The 19,482-nt window shown below is 34.2% G+C and overlaps 1 long non-coding RNA gene and 1 pseudogene across 1 annotated transcript; both read right to left on the bottom strand.

The window, feature by feature from the left end:
- Nucleotides 1-1,518: 1,518 nt before the first annotated feature.
- LOC123548330 (uncharacterized) lies at nt 1,519-12,556 on the bottom strand. The gene is made up of 4 exons (XR_008371488.1): nt 9,634-12,556; nt 7,761-7,939; nt 5,610-5,745; nt 1,519-1,991 (listed from the first exon to the last, which is right to left on the bottom strand). It is a non-coding gene; the product is annotated as an uncharacterized LOC123548330 (long non-coding RNA).
- A 1,289-nt stretch (nt 12,557-13,845) lies between these two features.
- On the bottom strand, nt 13,846-17,516 carry LOC128558107 (uncharacterized; annotated as a pseudogene).
- Nucleotides 17,517-19,482: the final 1,966 nt, after the last annotated feature.

The raw sequence follows: 19,482 nt of genomic DNA, 5'->3' as shown, positions 1-19,482 counted from the left end.
CTGTTTGTTTATCTATGTAAGTTAGCTATGTGTGTATGTGTGTTTGTCTTTTGCACGAGAGTGTCTGCGCTGTTGTGGTTTATGTTGTAGCGTAACTGTGATTAAGGAACCTAGCATTCCCTTTTGAATATTGGTCCTTGTTCCACTTCCCCATAAACACCACCCTTTCTACCCCCTACCACATCCTTTCCCCTTTTTCTGTATTTTGAATAAAATTAAAATGTACTGAAGGTTTGAAGCAGCCCGTCTATAATACTTTTCCGTTACAGCTTCGTTTTGTTGTGGGCCTACTTTACAAATGCGTGTCTCTGAGGCTCTGTGCTTCCGAGAAATCTACCCTTACCTATTATCTTTCGTAATCTGACATAGTAAGTCAAATGTCGTGTAGCAATAAGCATATATCATTACAAACTAAGATCATTTTGCGCAATTCTATCTCCGGTACCGCATTGAAGCATTTGGTACATTTTGAAATATTCTAGCCATGTCTTTTCACTTTGTGTAAGGAAAACACGATTTTAAGTTATGAATAAAATTGTGATTTATTTGCTATATTTTCCTTCGGAATGGAAAGGATAGCAAGAACAAAACATTTATGTACAGCATTTAGGTATCATTGAACAATATTTTGATTCGTACGTCTGTAGAATTTTTATTGTACCTCACTTGTCCTTTCACTAATCAAGCACATAGTTTCCCGGATAAGTCTTTGTTTATATACAGGTCGGACTACGAAGCCAGACTTGTGATACCCTATTTCAAGAACAGAATAGTTTAAAGAAAAGTGAGCTACCAAAAGTAAATTTGTCGAATTTATGTGCGCAAATCGTTCACCTGAAGTGCCGCAAATCTACTGAAGCGGAGTACCAGTGGTGCTCGAATTTGGCGATAAGCAGCCGTGATCAGGCTGGCATCTGTTGGCAATTATACGAAAAGTATCGAGATAAAAATGTAAATTATCACAATAATATTTCCAGGAAATCTTCGACTACTGGAAAAATCTTCGCTTTATCAAGATAATTGTTTGAAGTATCGCGATAGCTCCCTAGCCATCTCGTGGCAGAAATATGCCACCATAAATTTGTAAATGATTAATCTGGTGGACAGCCGGGAAAAAGGTGCTTATAATTTTTATATACATAACAAAAACATATACATAACAAAGACCTAAAACAAGTTTGTAAAAGTCTTGTATAAATCGCAATTGATTTTCGAACAATCGAACAAACACGATTTCGTGATTATATTGTAGTAAACAGGTATGCTACACTCCAAGTAAATGACATTGATATTAACCCTTATCATGCTAAACACGACTGATTCTGCCTTTGCGACCAGTGTAGATCATGAACAGCCTGCACGTCCGTGCAGTCAGATCATGACCTGCACTGTTCGCCATTCAGTCAGTATTTTTTGGAAAGCACCTCTTTTAACAGTTAATGGTACTGTCCAAATTGAATTGAAGTATGGACAAGTTCATTATAGAAATTTAACAGGGTAAGGGTTAAACACAAAAACCTACAGTAAGATTTTATTGTGTCTGTTATGTATTATTACATGTATACGCACTGTTCTTTGTACATGTATTTGCATGTAAATGTTCGTCGCCTTTACAAGGCTGAAGCCCATGTGGGCTAAATTCTTGAATAAAAAAATCTTGAAATCACATATTCTCACATAGTCTACCGTTGGACGGTGTAAAAACCAAAGACAAAAACATTGCATGGTTGAAACTAAACTACAGTTTTGCTGTATTATCGGCATAAAGATGACGAGGGAAATCGTAAATGTCAGCTTTCATCTGCTTCAATGATTGTCTGTCAATACCGTTTTTGCCAAGAACTTCATGAAGCAGTTTTGTAGCGTCATCGTTTAAAGTCTCCTGTGATGAAACTATGTTCACTAACTGCAGATCATGTGAATCTCGTGCAGTAAGCCGTTTCCCCAGTATTACCGCATCTCGTATTGCTTTTCCTACTGGAAATTTAAGGCTGAAAAACGAGTAAAAATGAAACTATTTTTATATTTTAATCGGCAATACTAATACCCTTTCAAACTCTGGTAGACATTCAATGCTTTCTCGTCTCACATCTTTATCTGTTCAGTCTCTTAAAAAGCTAGACGAGGAAGCGGACCAGTATGTTATTCAAACAGATCCGTTTTACACTGTATCATATCTTATTCAAAGTTACACACAACACGTTCTCCGTCCACATATTGACACCCAATCTGACCATGAGAGACATTTTCTTAAAATTTATTTCATGAATAAAGGTATTGACTTCATCGATGTACCCAGTATATTTCGTGATAAACGTGTCATTGATTCTTTGCCTAAATATTTCAGAAACTCCGAAGTTCCTATTATCTGTTATGAATATAAAACACCTGTAAGAAATGTTACATTCAATTACAATAAAATTGTTTCCGACTTAGATGTTCAAACAAATACCCCTTCTTACTGCGAATGTAAAATCTCAAAATTTTGCTATTCAGATGCAGGTCATGTCATCACTGGTAATTTTGATATTATTAAAGACAAACGTATTCGTAATTTATTCTTTAAAGGACCTAAATATAGAATTTCTTCAACTATTGATTTTGATGCTTGTCGCGGTCAGATTGCGGAATCCATCGAAACTTTTTGTGTTAAATGGTGTCGTCGTGAGAACGCTGATCCCAATGCATTAACGTCTTGGAAACGAAACATTTTTAACATTGTTGATTCTCGAATAAAATTTTATCAAACTAATGAACACCTACTTCAACCAAAACCCAAGTTTACTTTAAGACATCTGAAAAAGGAAATCCAAGAATTTCATTCTAATTTTGTCTTAGTTCCAACAGACAAGGCGGCCAACAATATTATCATCATTTGACGCCTACATTATATTAATGTTTTACAAAACGAACTAAATAGCACTAAAACTTATACATTGAGTCCTTCTGTTGAAAATAAGTTGTCACTGATCACATCACTGAAGTTTCTAATTTAAAAGTTCGTATAGACTATCAACAAATGAAACTATCGACCATGTACTGGATTCCTAAATTGCATAAACAACCATATAAAGCTCGCTTCATCGCTAATTCAACCTCTTGTACCACCAAAAATATTTCAAAACTATTAAAATCATGTCTAACTGCTGTGAAAGCCCACGTGGAAAGATACTGCGATAAAGTATAAGAAAACTCTGGCGAAATCCTGGATAAGTTTAAAATTAATAATTACAAGGTATCTACAGTCAGTACATACGATTTTTATACTTTGTTTACCACTTTACCACATAACTTAATCAATGAAAAACTAACTGCCCTAATTCAAAAAGACTTTTGCCAGAGAGAATGCTACATTTCTCGCTTGCAATTTTGATAAAGCTTTTTTTACTAGCAATATTATTAAACATGATACAATGTGGACCTGTGACGAAGTTTGTAAAGCCATTTCCTTTTTATTGAACAGCATTTACATCAGGTTTGGGAATGCAGTTTTTAGACAAGTTGTTGGTATTCCCATGGGAACAAATTGTGCACCCCTTGTCGCAGATTTGTTTTTATATTGTTATGAAAGAGACTTTATGTTGAGCCTTTCTCCAGATACGCAAACAGATATTATAACTGCATTTAATAATACTTCACGCTATCTGGATGATATTCTTAATATGAATAATCCGTTTTTTTGGTCAATTGGTGGGTACTATTTATCTTAGGGAGCTTCAGTTAATTAAAACTAACAATTCTGAGACTGATGCTTCATTTTTAGATTTACATCTCTCTATTTATGACAATATTATACATACCAAAATTTATGACAAGAGGGATGTTTTTAATTTTAGTATTGTAAATTTTCCCCATTTGGATGGGGATGTATCTCAGGCTACATCTTATGGGGTATATATTTCTCAATTAATCCGGTTTGCCAGAGCGTGTAATCATGTCAAGCATTTCAATGAACGTTATCAATATATTACAAGTAAACTTCTTCAGCAAGGCTACCGTTATTACACACTGCGTAAATATTTTGCTAAATTTTACTATCGTAATTCTGATCTAGTTTTAAAATTCAATAGTAATTTAAAGACACTTCTGCAAGAAGGTATTTCTAAACCCGTTTTTTATGGGGATGTGGTTTACAAACTTCGTAAGATCTTGGGTCATGGTAATTTTCCAAATGTATTTGGTAAATTATAAAACGTTTTATTAAAAGAGGTTACGACCCAACTGTTTTGAGACATACCGCATGTTTAGTGTTCAACCCGTTTACAGTTGGACACTACGCTTCCCTCTTTGATTGTGTCTGACGGAAGAGGGGGAGGACTCTATAATAAGCAGTTTTAAAATCCTACCAGGACTGAACTATTTTGATATCTGTCTTCTGGCTTGTTTCGTCGGACCCTTAAGGGTGTTTCTCTTGTTGCTCTGTCTTCTGAAAAGGCATTGAGTACACAGGTTTTTGGTTCTTTAGGTTTGCCTTTTATATATTTATACACGAGCCTTTTTGTGTTTTACATGCCATGCCTTTTTGTTTCCATTACGTGTGAAAGAGATTCATCTGGAGGGGAATATTTTTATTTACACTGTCCCGTGTCTTTGGAACATGGTGGGGGTAAGAGTGAGGTTGAGTGCGCACCATAAACCGGTTAAACTCCCCAGTGGTGGTTTTGCCACTGACCGTTCCAAGGCGGTGCCCCACTGTGTTCCTTTGTTTGTTCGTTTTGTCCTAATGTGTTGGCTTAGTATGTATGCGCGCGCGCGCGTGTGTGTGTGTGTGTGTGTGTGTGTGTGTGTGTGTGTGTGTGTATGTGTGTGTTTGTGGTGCACGCGTCTGTGTGCTGTGGGTTTCGTTTAGGGGAGGCTGCGTTTCTGGTACATGGCATTCCCTGTTTGATATTTGTCTTTGTTTTTTATGCTTCGTCACAGATGTGTAGCATGGACAGCAGCTAAAATTGAAATACAATGTAAATAGATTTCTTCATCAAGTTGCGATGACCAATGAAGTATGACGTTATTATATGTGCTACTATATCCATTTTTGTTTCAACGAATACGGTAAGTAATTCGGTCAAATGTTCTTCCTTGGTGTATTCGAAAGAAGTCCAAAGTAAAAAGATTCTTAACTTTCCATTTATAGTGCAATATCATGCACTTTTTCACTGCTGGAATGCATTATGCATGAAATGAGACGCTTTCATGTTTTTATTTTTCAACAATGGCAGATTTTTTTCAGATCTAAACCTAAAGTAAGTATTAAATGTGCGGACGAGAGCAAATGTACGTCATTTTAGGGTAGCTTGTCATCACTGACTGGCATTTCACTAGGAACTGTTCATCTCCCCATTCTTTTTGTATTATTCCCTCTATTTATGACGAGCTTTAATGGATCATAGGTGTAGAAAAAGGTGAAAATAAGGTCTGAAGTGGCCTTTTTATATGAAACGAAGAATGGTTTGAGTTAATAACATTAAACCGCAAAAGCCTGTTTTACACTAAAACTGATAGCTTCAATTATACAAATGATATCGATAATAAATATTATCAAAACTAACAACTGGAATGAATAAACAAAATCAGTCATTTGAAATGTTATTTAAACTTTAGATATACCACACCGTTATAAATGAATAACGTATGGAGGATTGCGTATGTTCAGTGCAACTTCCGGCCAACACAACCAGCCTCGATCTGATCGCATCACCCTGTAGTCACATGCTAATGCAAGAAATACACCAGCGCCAAAACAATGACCTGTAAAAATTGATATACATTTTGATACTATGCTATAAAAAGATGTTTTAATGATATAAATAGTTGTTTAAAACTTTAATGTTCTACTACTGTTTGCAGATCAAATTGCCCTTTCGCCTTTTCTTAAATCGACAGACTTTTACCTTTACGTCACAAAAGCAGCGATGCTGAAGCTATTTTTGGATCTCGTCTATACAGGTAACTCCGCCTTTCCGGTACGAGTAAAAAATACTCAATGAACTTGTTTACATAGGTTGCATGACTTAGATACTGTTGGAACGGGTGTTTAACTGGATTGTAACATATGTACTAGATCTAATCTTCATTTAAAATTTAAATGAATCTTGCCACAATGCACACTACATTTAGGTAGCGTGGATGTGAAAAAAAAAGAAACCCTCTTATACTTTACAGGCCTTTTTCTGCCTAAATTTCAGTACCTTTTGCTGCAGACTTTTCTTTTAAATAATGTACCTCGTGTTTAGTTTTCACAATAATTATAAAACGTGACTGACTCGAGTTGTTGTATTCGCTCATCGTTGATTGAAGGGCATAAATTCGATTCCCGGAACTGACCAGGCTTCGTTAATTGAAAACAAGTCGGCAATTTCTTACGGAGTATGTGAGTCTACTCTATAGTCTAACTAATTTGGTGTGATCCTAGGAAACAGCTACGAGTAGTTTTCTCCAATCGAAAGAAATTGTCATCGCTAGATTTGGGTTTAAATGCTGATTTTGTTACGAATATAAAATAAATTCAAATAAAACTTACATGTATCAAATGGTAGTCCAAATAATTTTACTCAAGAGTTGAATATCGTTATATTTTTGACTGGTTGATATCCCTTTTAGGTAGACAACGTCATATATCAAAATGTAGCCTGGGAATCCAGTCTGACAATTTCTAACTTTTTTTTCTACCTGCAAATTGACATAATATCAGAAACTCGATGAATGCCAATTAACACTAATTAGCGCAAATTAAGAGATATCTTTAATGCATAAATATTAGGTATGATTTCTTCTGACAAAGCACAAATATTATCAACGGCTTCCCAGGCTAATCAAAATGTAAAATCGATCTAGGCCCCAGGTCTCATTATTTAGGCTAATCAAAAATGGGATTCAGTTCCTCATTAATTTATGTAAAAGTTAACATAATTCCCCTTAACACGATTAACGTTACATATAATGTGCAAGCGATAAAACCAATAACTTTACATGACGGTGTACTGTTATTTATGCTCAGCTATTTTGGTCCTTTTAGAGTGACCGATACAAATATACAACAAACTAAATTTCGAATTATTTTGACTTATTTGAGTCTATAACTAGTTCTTTCCATGAACGAAGACAAGGCTTATCAACTGCCTGTATGTAAATAACTGAAATAGTGTTTAAACGACTTCAAATAAATAGTAGATAAATTCATATACAAGTAGAAGCTAAACCCCACCAAAAATAATAAAATAAAAAAACTAAATCTATAATCATGGAGTTAGATTTTCGATAGTTAAGCAACGGAAGACTCTGCAGAAGTTTGAATAAATCAGTTTTTATGGATATGACAATTAGATCTACAAGTGTTGCGTAACTGGAAGGTTCAATGATACTTTTCTATAAAACCTTGTATACCTTGCGTGGTTGGACATTTCGTCAATGATAATTGTCATAACAAACAAAAACGCTAATTTCATTTGAACGTAGTTGAAATATTCAATATTCTACTTTTAAAACATATCCATTATCACCTTATTGCACTTTACAATGTATGCAAGTGCGGCGATACGTTAAAGACAGAGTCAGGGCGCGCGCTTTGTGTGACGTAAAGATAAAGAAAAAAGTTAGAGGGGCAATTTGATCTGCAAACAGTAGTATCAATTTAATCAAAATCTTTAACTTTCAAAATAGTCCATTTAAACAAAATCCATATAGTAGACAGATTGAGGACAATAATTCATGATCTAAAACTGTAACAATAGACACAAAATATCTTGTTAAATAAGATTAAATACCATTAATTACGGCAACAGTTGGCACTGGCAACAGAATTAGTCGTCTGCAGAGCTTTGCTGTGCTGATTCTCGTTTCCTCTAAATACTCTGCAGTCTGTGTGCTAAGATAAGCAAGATCGAGACCCAGACTGAAGTATTTCCCATTTCCTGTTATTATTACTCCTTTTATATCACTGTTCCTAAAAAGAATTCCATAGTAATAAACAAAGGTAATAAAGTTAATTATAAAAATCTGAGATTTATCAACAATACGTACATTTCCATGGTAAATGAAATTTAACTCTTACCCTGCTAAATTTCTATAATGAACTTGTCCATCTTTCAATTTGGACAGTACCATTAACTGTTAAAAGGGGTGCTTACCAAAAATATACTGACTGAATGGCGAACAGTGCAGATCATGATCAGACTGCAAGGATGTGCAGGCTGATCATGATCTACACTGGTCGCAAAGGCAGAATCAATCGTGCCCAGCATGGTAAATGAAATTTAAACGAACTACAAAGCGATGTTAAAAAAAGTAAGAATAGTGTAATATCAGTTCAATGGTTTGAATGTTTAAAGCTTTGTTGTCATCTGATTCAAATTACTACAGTACTGTGACACAGTAGTTTGTCTGGCGGGCATAAAATGTCTTTATGTATTTGGACCCGTTGCTTTTATATTTTCTGGTTCTTTGAGACTATGGAGTTATTTCAGTGCCATGCATTACCTCTCAATAGCACAAACAATCTAACCGATAAGGTAAATTTCATGGATGCGTTCTGTGCGGCCTCAGGATTTTCTGACGGCTTTAACTTATATTTTCTTGAAGACAGTTGTCAGTAATAAATAAAAAGACCATGTTTAAGGTAAAAAAGAACTTAATTAAAACACATCATAAAATGTGAGACCCATAGTTGCACATTTTTCCCATATCACAAAAAAAACTCAGATATACTCAAATCCGCCGAATATGTGACTTCACATTTAAGGATGTTGGATAATTTTTTCTGCAGTTAAGAAGTTTTCTCATTTTCTGTGAGCTTGAAGAACATTAGTTTCTCAGACAAATAAGGGCAGACAAAGCACAGGTTACCGAGCTCCTTTTTATTATATAGGGTATTTTCTTTGCACCGCATTTTAAGCCATTCTGAAATGAAGTAAAACTGAAAAAAATGTTGCCGGTACTTTATAAAAGGTATCATATCCCACTTAATGTTAAAGGGATTTCAGGTGTTCAAGTTCACAATGAATACAAGGTGATATCAATATAGAAAGAAAAATGTTGGGGTCACCGTGCATCTATGAGATATATTAAAAAAAAACAAAAAACAAAAAAAAAAAAACAACATTTAAACACTGGTGAATTTTTGATATTTTTAGTTCTTTTTGTTTTAATTTATACATCCTAGATGATATAAAGTGCTATGTTGAAAACTTTTATTTCAGTAGTAGTAGCTTATTATAAATATCAGTCAGAAATATATGAAAAAAACCAAACCTGAACTGCTTTAACAGATATTTGAAATTATCGACCCCTACCCCATTGTACATCTTACATCAATTTTAGGCAAACGCAAACCAAAAAATATAAGGGTGATTCTTTTTTCGCAACAAGTAGAATCTGTTTTGTTAAATGATACATTATAAGTCATATTTTAATTACATGTATTTACCATTATTTTTTTTGCATAAGTTTTTTTAGAAAGAAATATTCGAAGAAACATTTTTCAAAATGGCGGATACCCTAAAAAAAAACGCTCGTAAATCCTCAACAATCATCTAATACAAACATTAAATTTGGCAAAGATACCACACTCTTTTGGAAACAGAAGTATAATATAAGACACACCGAAGACTAAATGTAATAGCTAACTTAACTTATACTAACTTTTCTATTTCTTCCAATATTTTCATCCAAGCATTAACAAACGATAATCGAAAACGATTCTCTCCATTGGTCATATGCACTGTCGCTATTCCATCATGTGACGTGATCATCTTCAATCCTTCCGTCATATGAACATTAAACATGGCTACTAAGTTTAAATCCCAGAGAGTTGTATAACAAGACAGTATCTGTAAAATCTGCTAATGTTACAAATGTCTGTTATTACATATAAACTAAATCAAGGTATTAAAACAAATGTCTTAATAAAAGTCAATAAAAGCGCGTTTCATAAATATTTACTGACTACGATCTAAATAATAAACTCTTTTTATCTAAAAGGACGCATCGTATCGCTCTACCTAGAAGTTTAATGCATGCAAATGCATGATATTATGTCGCTGGTATTGAATGGACTTGCATTCAACCTTCAGGCTGCAGGGGGCCAACCCACGTGAGTTTTGCAGACGTATACACGGAGAAAATATCCTGATTCAGGTGACATTTTGCCTATAATTTCCTTATTATTTGAATAAAGAGCGTAGAAGACAGCAAAACGACTGCTTCCCTCCACATAAAACGTCTGCATTCAGTTCTCAGTACTTTTCTCAAACACTTCTCTCGACTGTGAAAGTGTGTACGTTATCTACACAGATAGTCTACGAAAATCGGTCAAGTAAAAATGATAATATAGGCAAAATAAGGATGTTGATCTGTCTGTTTATGCAAAAAGTAAGCAGTTTTCCTATTTGCATTGTTATTTTACATCAAACTCTGTGCTATTCACCAAAAATGTAAAACGACGACTTCCACTCACGAACATCAAGCGAATGCAGATCCGAACGGTTAATATCACTAGAGCGTAGTCCAAGTGGTATTTTATTAAGGAACAAATCGAGACGTGTCAGAACATTTAAACAACTAGGCAGTTACTTGCATTGTAAGATATTTATTGCGCTTGTTCGTATACAATGTTTTAGTACATTTTAATCTATTATGTATCGTTGCCCATGTCGTGTATTTTTGCAAAAGAATTCCAGTGATTAAACATCCTAACGTAGATCTAGATCTGCTCCGATGTTTTAACAACCAAAATATCAATAAACATATTATATGACTATGTGAAATCTGGTGTATACTTCGCACCATATTCATCCTAGACAGGCTTTGATATTTTTCTGTTTATTTCAACATATTAATTACTCAGGTGCACTTGCATCTTTAACCATAATATATACACTTGTCAAATGCTCCGAGAACACACATAAAAGCACTTTTGAAGTTGAACCTCAGTCTGCGTCAATAACGACTCGGACATATTATATAGATTTTATTGATTTGACACAATGTTGAGACCTTAAAGTAACGAGTTGTCAAAAACACGTCTTAACGTAATTAACCTAAGACAATGAAACGTCTAATGTTTAAAGCAATTGCAAAGACAATGGTCCTACATTATTGGTCACAAAAAATGCCAAATTAAAGCAACTTTAATGGTAACCCGTCCAAAATGACATGTTTAGCGCAACTTCATCTAAATTAGATATCTTTGCCATGGCAACATACTGAAAATGGCCGTCTCCGCAAGACTGTTTTGAGACAAAATTGGTAATATTTGGATGGACATTCCTATGTTTTTTTGAAAATCTGTGGGGAATTTTTTTTTAGTAATTAATTGTGGTAATATGACACGAGAAATTGTATTTGAAAATAAAATAATACATGTTTAAACAAAATGAATTAAAAAGTGATCTGGGACGGGGGAGGGGGCATGCTAGGTTGTGATGTAATAATTTCTATCTAAAGTGAACATAATTCGTGTACCCTTCTATGTGTGTAAAACTATAAAGACCTTTATGACCAGTTATGGGAGAAATCAACAAACACAAAATGTAGCTTAATGGTCATGAAACATGTTTGTTGTATGACAGAAACAGGTTTCTGAATTTTTTTACGAAGGAAAATAAATTTTTAAAAGTAAATAAAGTAAATAAAATGGGGAGGTTTCTTTAGAAATGGCCCACTGACCAAATAGAAACTTTGAATACCTCTCTAACTGAATTTGAGTGTGGACATGGGGTAGGTGGTGGGGTAAAATCAGAAATTCCTTTGTGTTTATGCAACCCACGCTCAACAGAACTGGATCAAACCGGTTCCAGAAAGGTATAAATTCCGTGAAGCCGTTCCTTCCACTGCCCGTCATAAATTTCGCTGATGCTACGTAAGCATAGCTTGCATTTAAAGACAAGGTTTGCGCTACCCAATATGTCAGCCTGTGTAATAAGACACGGTTTTCGTTAAAGACACGGTTTCTCATTCCATCGTGTCCCTCGGGCTGGGAACATTCAGCAATGTAAGATACTTACAAACTTGCCTTATACAATACATCATTGTTACATGACAGTAACGGCAGGTTTCATGATTTTATACTTTTACTTAAGGTGGGATGTAAACTTGAATAATAAATAAAAATGTGTCTGAGATGGCTGAGAAACAGCAGGAAAAAATGGTGTGGAAGTGTGGGTGGGGGAACATGCGTGGTTGTGATATAATAATTTCTATCTAAAAGTGAAAATAATTTAGTAAAAAAGGAATGTGTATAATTGCTTTGCCGTTTCGCCAGTACTGACCCAAATATGAGGCTCGAATAAAATTCAGTAAACAATAATAAAATTAAATGAATGCGTCCTTAAGATATAAGCGAAATAAATATGAGCTATCTTGTAAAAGGAAAACAATCTCCGGTATTTCTGTTTTCAGCCAATAAGAGGTTTTCTTTTCTACTTAATTAATATAGTGTTCGTAGTAAGTTCTTAAACGGGGTTCATTGATGTTAAATCTGAAATTAAAACTAATGCGTTGATAGTTTATTTATAAAGGTCAAAAGTGAATAAATCATTTAGAGAGAATTACTTGTCTAAGGAATGGGTGTATCCAAAAAGACGAGAAAGTGGAAGAAATATATATATATATATATATATATATATATATATATATATATATATATATATATATATATATATATATTCTTTTATAATTTAAACTGTCTCTGTGTTAAGAGTAATGCTGAAGCATGCTATAAGATGCATGTGTGTACAACGGTAATTTAATCACCCTTAATAATACCTTTAGCTTATTAGGTGTTGATGTATTATCAATAACATTAAATATGGTTTTCAGGAAACTAGCACGGTGCAAACCCCGCTCCCTTCTAGCAATAATAAGAGTCATGTTTGACACGGTCATGCCCCGAAGTATTTTTATGTTTAGACGTTGATATCCTCTGTCATTGTGAATAGGTCTTGCAAAAAGTCTCTTCAATGATTTTAAAGTCATGCTCCGGATAAAGCTTTATGAGTAGAATAAAGGGAGGTAATTCCAAAATAAGGAAGAAGTATAGTTTTCGTACACTGCTCTTACCCATAGTGTACCCCATCTTTGTATGCAGTTTCAGTAGAACATATTCAAGACTTAAAAAGTGATGTCTTGGACAACAGTTTAAAAAGGGAGATAATTAAAAAGTAAGCAAATTAGAGTTATGGTTCCTGTACACAGCACACTTTTCTTAATAGCCTCTGTCATAACGAAACTCTTTCATATTAGAGTTATGATGAGATGAAGTTTAAACAAAATTACTTCAATAGTTTTGAAGTTATTATCCGGACAAAAGTGTTATGACGAAATCAAAGAAGGGAGATAATTTTTAAAAAAACTAAGCAAAGTAGGGTCATAGTTCTAAAACACTGCAGTTTCTTTTAATGACAACTGTTAACGATAACACTTCAATAGGTTTGGAGTTATGCTACGAACAAAGGGGGGTTGAGTAAGTTATAAAAAGGGAGAACATTTCAATTTTAAAAGTTAGTAAGATTGTATACTGTATTTTCTTTCGCCGGCATCTGACATGGTGTGAATTATTGACAACATCTCTTGGATTGTTTTGGAGTTATGTCCCGCACGGACGGCAGCACGCTTGCATGGGCAGACAGGGACCGCTACCATACCCCTTTGCCTTTCGTGGGGATTAAAATCAATGAGAGACAACGAACAAATATTTCGTTGATACAGGTAGGTTTGACCGAAGAAACGTTGATAAGCTGCAAGTCATCAAATCAAGTTTGAAACCGATTTTTCATCTGTTTCAATAAAATGAAGACGCTAATTGATATTGCTGGCCATTTTGATATAATGTAACAACTTCGACGCAAATCTGCATTAACAGCAACGCAAAAAAAAGGAAGGGAAATCGTAAATGTCAGCCTTCATCTGCTTCAATGATTGTCTGTCAATACCGTTTTTGCCAAGAACGTCATGAAGCAGTTTTGTAGCGTCATCGTTTAAACTCTCCTGCGATGAAACTATGTCCATTAACTGCAGAGCATGTGAATATCGTGCAGTAAGCCGTTTTCCCAGTATTACCGCATCCCGTATTGCTTTTCCTACTGGAAACTTAAGGCTGAAAAAAGACACAAAAGAAACTTGTTTCAGATTTTGTTTATTCACACATACTGATACAAAGAGTATATGATAATATGCTTCGTCATAGATGTATGCCATTAAAAGTAAGCAAAATGGCGGAAATACTAGTACATCTCTTCATCAAGTTGCAATAAGTAATAAAGTAAGATGTTATTAAAAGTACTATTCAAGAACTCCAAAGAAAATAGACAACTTTCATACTTTTCCACTGTTTTCCTGTTTTTGTTTTCAACAATGTTAATTTTTGTCTGCAGATCGAAACCAAAAGTAGGGGTTAAACGTGCGGACAAGAGCAAATATACGTCATTTTGAGGGAAGCAGACTGCAAACTGACTAGAATTTCTCTAGGAACTTTTCAACTCTCTATTCTCTTCCTACTTTTTCTTCAATTTAAGGAAAACCTTTCGTGAAAAACGCAATTTTCTATAAAGATACGAATATAAGGTGGCCGTTTTTAATAAGAAACACAGAAAAATAGGAATTAATGACATTTAACAAAAAATCCTGTTTTACTGAATTTATAATCAGTATATCAATAATCAAAATGGCATTGTAATAAATAAATGTAAGAACTACCAGCTTGAATGAATGAAACGAGTGATTTTAAATGTTATTGAAACTTTGAATGTAACCACACCGTAATAAATGACTTCTATTTGGGCGAATGCGCATGTTCAGTGCACCTTCCGGCCAGCACAGCCAGCCTCGATCTGATCGTTTCACCCTGTAGTCACATGCCAATGCAAGGAATGCACCACGCCAAAACAATGGCCTGAATTGTTAATATATATTTTGATAATATGATATTAGAAGATACTATAATAATGTAAATAGTTGTGTAAAGCCTAAACAATCTGTCAGTTTAATTGAAATCTTTAAAGTTCCAAATATGTCCATTTCATCAAAATGCACATGGTGGACAGATTGGTAACATTAATTCGTGATTTAAAACTGTAAGAATAGACACAAAATACCTTGTTAAACAAGAATCACATACCATTAATTGCGGCAACAGTTGGCACTGGCAACAGAGTAAGTCGTCTGTTGAACTTTGCTAGGCTATTTCTCGTTTTCTCCACATACTCTGCAGTCTGTGTGTTAAAATAAGCGACATCGAGACCCAGACTGAAGTATTTCTCATTACCTGTTATTATTACTCCTTTTATATCGTTGTTCCTAAAAAGAATTCTATAGTAATTGACAACGGCCAAAGAAAAGGATTCTCTAAACAACTTCAGAACACTACACTTTTCAATATCAAAATAAGAATTAATAAGATAGTTATAAAAAACGTGAAATTCATTAAAAATACGTCATGTCCATGTTAAATAAAATTTAACCGAAAACGATGTTCAAACAATAAATAAAATTAAATCAAAATAGTGTTACATCAGTTCAATGGTTTTAATGTTTAAAGCTTTGTTGTCATCTTATACAAATTACTACAGAAATGTGACACCGTAGTTTGTCTAGCGGGCATTAAACGTCTCTATGTACTTGAACTCTGGTTCTTTGAGATTATGGAGTTCATTCAGTGCCATGCATTACCTCTCAATAGCACAAACAATCTAACCGATAAGGTAAATTTCATGGCTTTAACCTATATTTTCTTGAAGACAATTGTCAATAATAAATAAAAAGGCCATATTTAATATAAGAAAAATACTAGTTGAAACACACCATAAAATCAGTGAGACCCATAGTTCTGCCTTTTCCCTATATCACAAAAAGCTTGAAGAACATTAGTTTCGAAGACAAATAAGGGCAGACAAAGCACAGGTCACCGAACTCGTTTTCATTTTATGCAGCGAAGGTATGTTCTTCACCCACTGTTTAAGTATTTCTGAAATTAAGTTAAGCTGAAAAACATTGGAGTACTTTATAAAAATATAATATCCCACTTAATGTTATAGTGATTTCAGGTCTTATAGGTTACTATGAATACAAAGTGATATCAGTATAATATAAGTATAAATATCACTAACAAATCTCTTTCATTTTTACATGTTGGCATAACTACATCATCCAAAAATTCTGCTTTTGAGATTTTAGAAATATTTTGCTGCTTGAATAACAAACATAAATGCTTCAAAACAGAAAGAAAAAATGTTGGGATCACCATGCATCTAAGAGTTTTTATACTTCCTAGATAATATAGTGCTATGTTGAAAACTTTTATTTCAGTAGTAGCTTATCGTTATAAATATCAGTCAGAAAAATATCAAAACCAATCCTGATCTACCTTAATATAGATATTTGAAATATCGACCCCTACCCCATTGTACATCTTACATCAATTTTACGCAAACGCCAACCAAAAATTAAGTGTAAAATTATTTTCCTCGCAAGTAGAATCTGTTTGGTTAAATGGTACATAGTCATATTTTAATTATTTACCATTAAGTTCTGGCATACATTTCGTCAGAAATAAATATTCGATGATGCATTTTTCAAAATGCAATATCCTGAAAAAAAAAACACTTGTACATGCTCAACAATCTTGTAATACAAACATTAAATTTGGTAAAGATACCACATCTTTTAGAAACAGAAGTATAATATAAAACATGCCGAAGACTAAATGTAGTAGCTAACTTAACTTGTACTTACTTTTCTATTTCATCCAATATTTTCATCCAAGCATTAACAAACGATAATCGAAAACGATTCTCTCCATTGGTGATATGCACTGTCGCTATTCCATCACGTGACGTGTGATCATTTTCAGTCTTTCCGCCATAAGAACATTAAACATGGTTGCAAAGTTGAAATCACAGATAGTTGTGTAACAAGAAAGTGGTGTAAAATCAGTTACAAATGTCTGTTTTTTTACACTGAATCAAAGTATTGAAACAAATTTCTTGATAAAAGTCATTTAATGACTACGATCTAAATAATGAACTCTTCTTAACAGCTGGGTTTATCTAAAAGGACGCATCGTATCGCTCTACCTGGATGTTTAATGTATATAAATACACGATTTTATGTTGCCGTTTTTGAATGGACACCCTTCAGGCTTCAGGGTGGCCAACCCACGCGAGTTTTTCAGACGTATACATGGAGAAAATATCCTGATTCAGATGACATTGTGCCTATAATTTCCTTATTACTTGAATACTGAGCATGGAAAACAGCAAAATGAGTGCTTTCCTCCAAGTAAAACGTTTGCATTCAGTACTTTTCTCAAACACTTCACTCGACTGTGGAACTCTGTACGTTTTATCCTACCACTATGTATTTATCAGGCCGATATCTGCCTGCCGTGTAAACTTGAAGTTTATTCAGTCAATGCAGGTTTATACCGTCAATGCAACTGACGGACTACTTTTTCAAGTATATGTGATCTAGGCAATGTAAACTGGGCCAAGAGTTCGAAGCTCGAACATTTCATCATTTTATGAGGACAGCCACGGTAAAAAAATAAAAAATTGGTTCACTCTGTCCTTGTAAACCTCCATACGGATGGTACGGTGACGGTTTTTAAAGTCTGTGTGAATCGACCTTGACTTTGTTTATCTGGCGTTCACTCATTTTTAGGTAGAAATTTACACAAATAACCAGATTTAAGCAGTCGTTTATTGTAATTATTGTATCTAAACTATTCATGGTGGAAGGAATTTCATTATGTCACATCGTCTTGTACGGAAATGGAGTAAATTTAAGACTGCAGGCATTTGAATTCATCTCAAGCGTCGTTTTCGGCTGTATTTTATCCGAGTCAAAACCATTCTGCTTGTTTTGTACGCGAATGCCCTGTTAGCAACGATGATTTATAATACACAGAATTTCAGAAGGCAAAGTATGAGGCATGAAAAAATGTTTTATTGTAATGAATCGTGTGTAACTGGATCAAGCAGACTACGGTTGAAGGGCGTAGGAATTCATAAGTGAGTGAAATTCTGGATTATTTTTGTAGAGAAAAACATTTTGAAAGTAAATATATATTATACACAGATTTAATTGACTGCAGGATAAATAGAATATTAGGTTACTGTCTTTCTTAACTTAGGTTTATCCACCTCGTCTCCGAAAGATTTATCTCCCTCGGCAAGCCTCGGGTGGATAAACCTTTCTCCAACTCGGTGGATAAACTTAAGGGGACGCATACTTTGAAATTAGAAAAAAAGTGGGTGGGGTATGATAAAATTTACCTGCAAAAAAGTACAAGGTTTTGGTACATGAAATGGATACTGTTTCAACTGTTATAAGTACACAAAGGATTGCTCACTAAAATAAAAATGAGAAAACTGAAACAAGAAAGTTATTGTTGAATTATATAAGACTTATTGTGTACATTCAAAGTCAACAATTAAGACTTTTTGGTGCGAAAATAATAGTGCTTCACCTTGTCCAAACATTTATCAATGTCCTACAGATTCTAATTTAAAGAAAGAATGTGAAATATGGTCACTGTCATGCTTTTCATTTCGCATATGTAAGCTAAAACACATTATCTAGTTTGTTTACAAAGTAGTGCATAAGAAAAGATACGGTGGTCAAGGAATGCCTCATTCCAAAACTAAAAGAGTATATTCCCCTTAATACATTAAACATTTATCGTTACAGAAGTCTAGTGGCTTACAATAAGGGCCTAGAAATGTTGTCATTATTAATTTTTAACTTTGTATTCATGAACTACAATGCACTTAAATATCAAAACACATTCAACAAACTTTTGAAAATATATTGTCTTAAAAATCCCTAAAATAAGGTATGAAATTTGGTTGAGAGGTCCAATCAATGTGTATATGTGCAAAAGTAACATTCTAATCTTGTTCACAAAAGTTACTAATACACAGTAGGCATGTCAATGATCAAAACTGGACGAATATACAGTTATCCTCACTTTAATGTCATTTATAATTTGTCCTTGAATTCTCCACCATACTTTTCAGAACTCTGTTTGCACGAGTTGCACGAGAATGCTGTCATTCACGTAAAAAAATGGGGTCAAATAAGTTGTAAATGCAATATCATCTAAACGTAATTAATGGATTATGCAGTTCAAGATAAACTTTATCTCATAACGTAACGAACATGTATAATGTTGTAACAACAACTTTACTTACACTGATTTAAGTAGCAGTCGGTTTATAAGTGACTTTATTGTTGTTATTGTTGTCAAAAAGTATAACGGAAGTGCCTCATGTAGTGCTCGCGTACGGTCTGGTACAGCCTACGGGGCGATAGCCTGAACCCGGAACACAGCAAGAGTGATTTCCCTTGGCGCGGGCAGCACGAAAAGACGTTGCTGGTGTTGCTAGACAATATTATTTGGCTATAGTCCCAATTAGCATAAAGTACAGACTGATTCCACCTTGTAAGTTTCCCACAGTTACAATATTGGTGGCAGCGGTTCATTTTGAGCCCATA

Source organism: Mercenaria mercenaria, chromosome 6 (genome assembly GCF_021730395.1).
Source record: "Mercenaria mercenaria strain notata chromosome 6, MADL_Memer_1, whole genome shotgun sequence".
In the NCBI taxonomy this organism is placed as follows: Eukaryota; Metazoa; Mollusca; class Bivalvia; order Venerida; family Veneridae; genus Mercenaria; species Mercenaria mercenaria.
The sequence above is the reverse complement of the archived record's forward strand: the minus strand, read 5'-3'. Positions and strand labels throughout refer to the sequence as shown.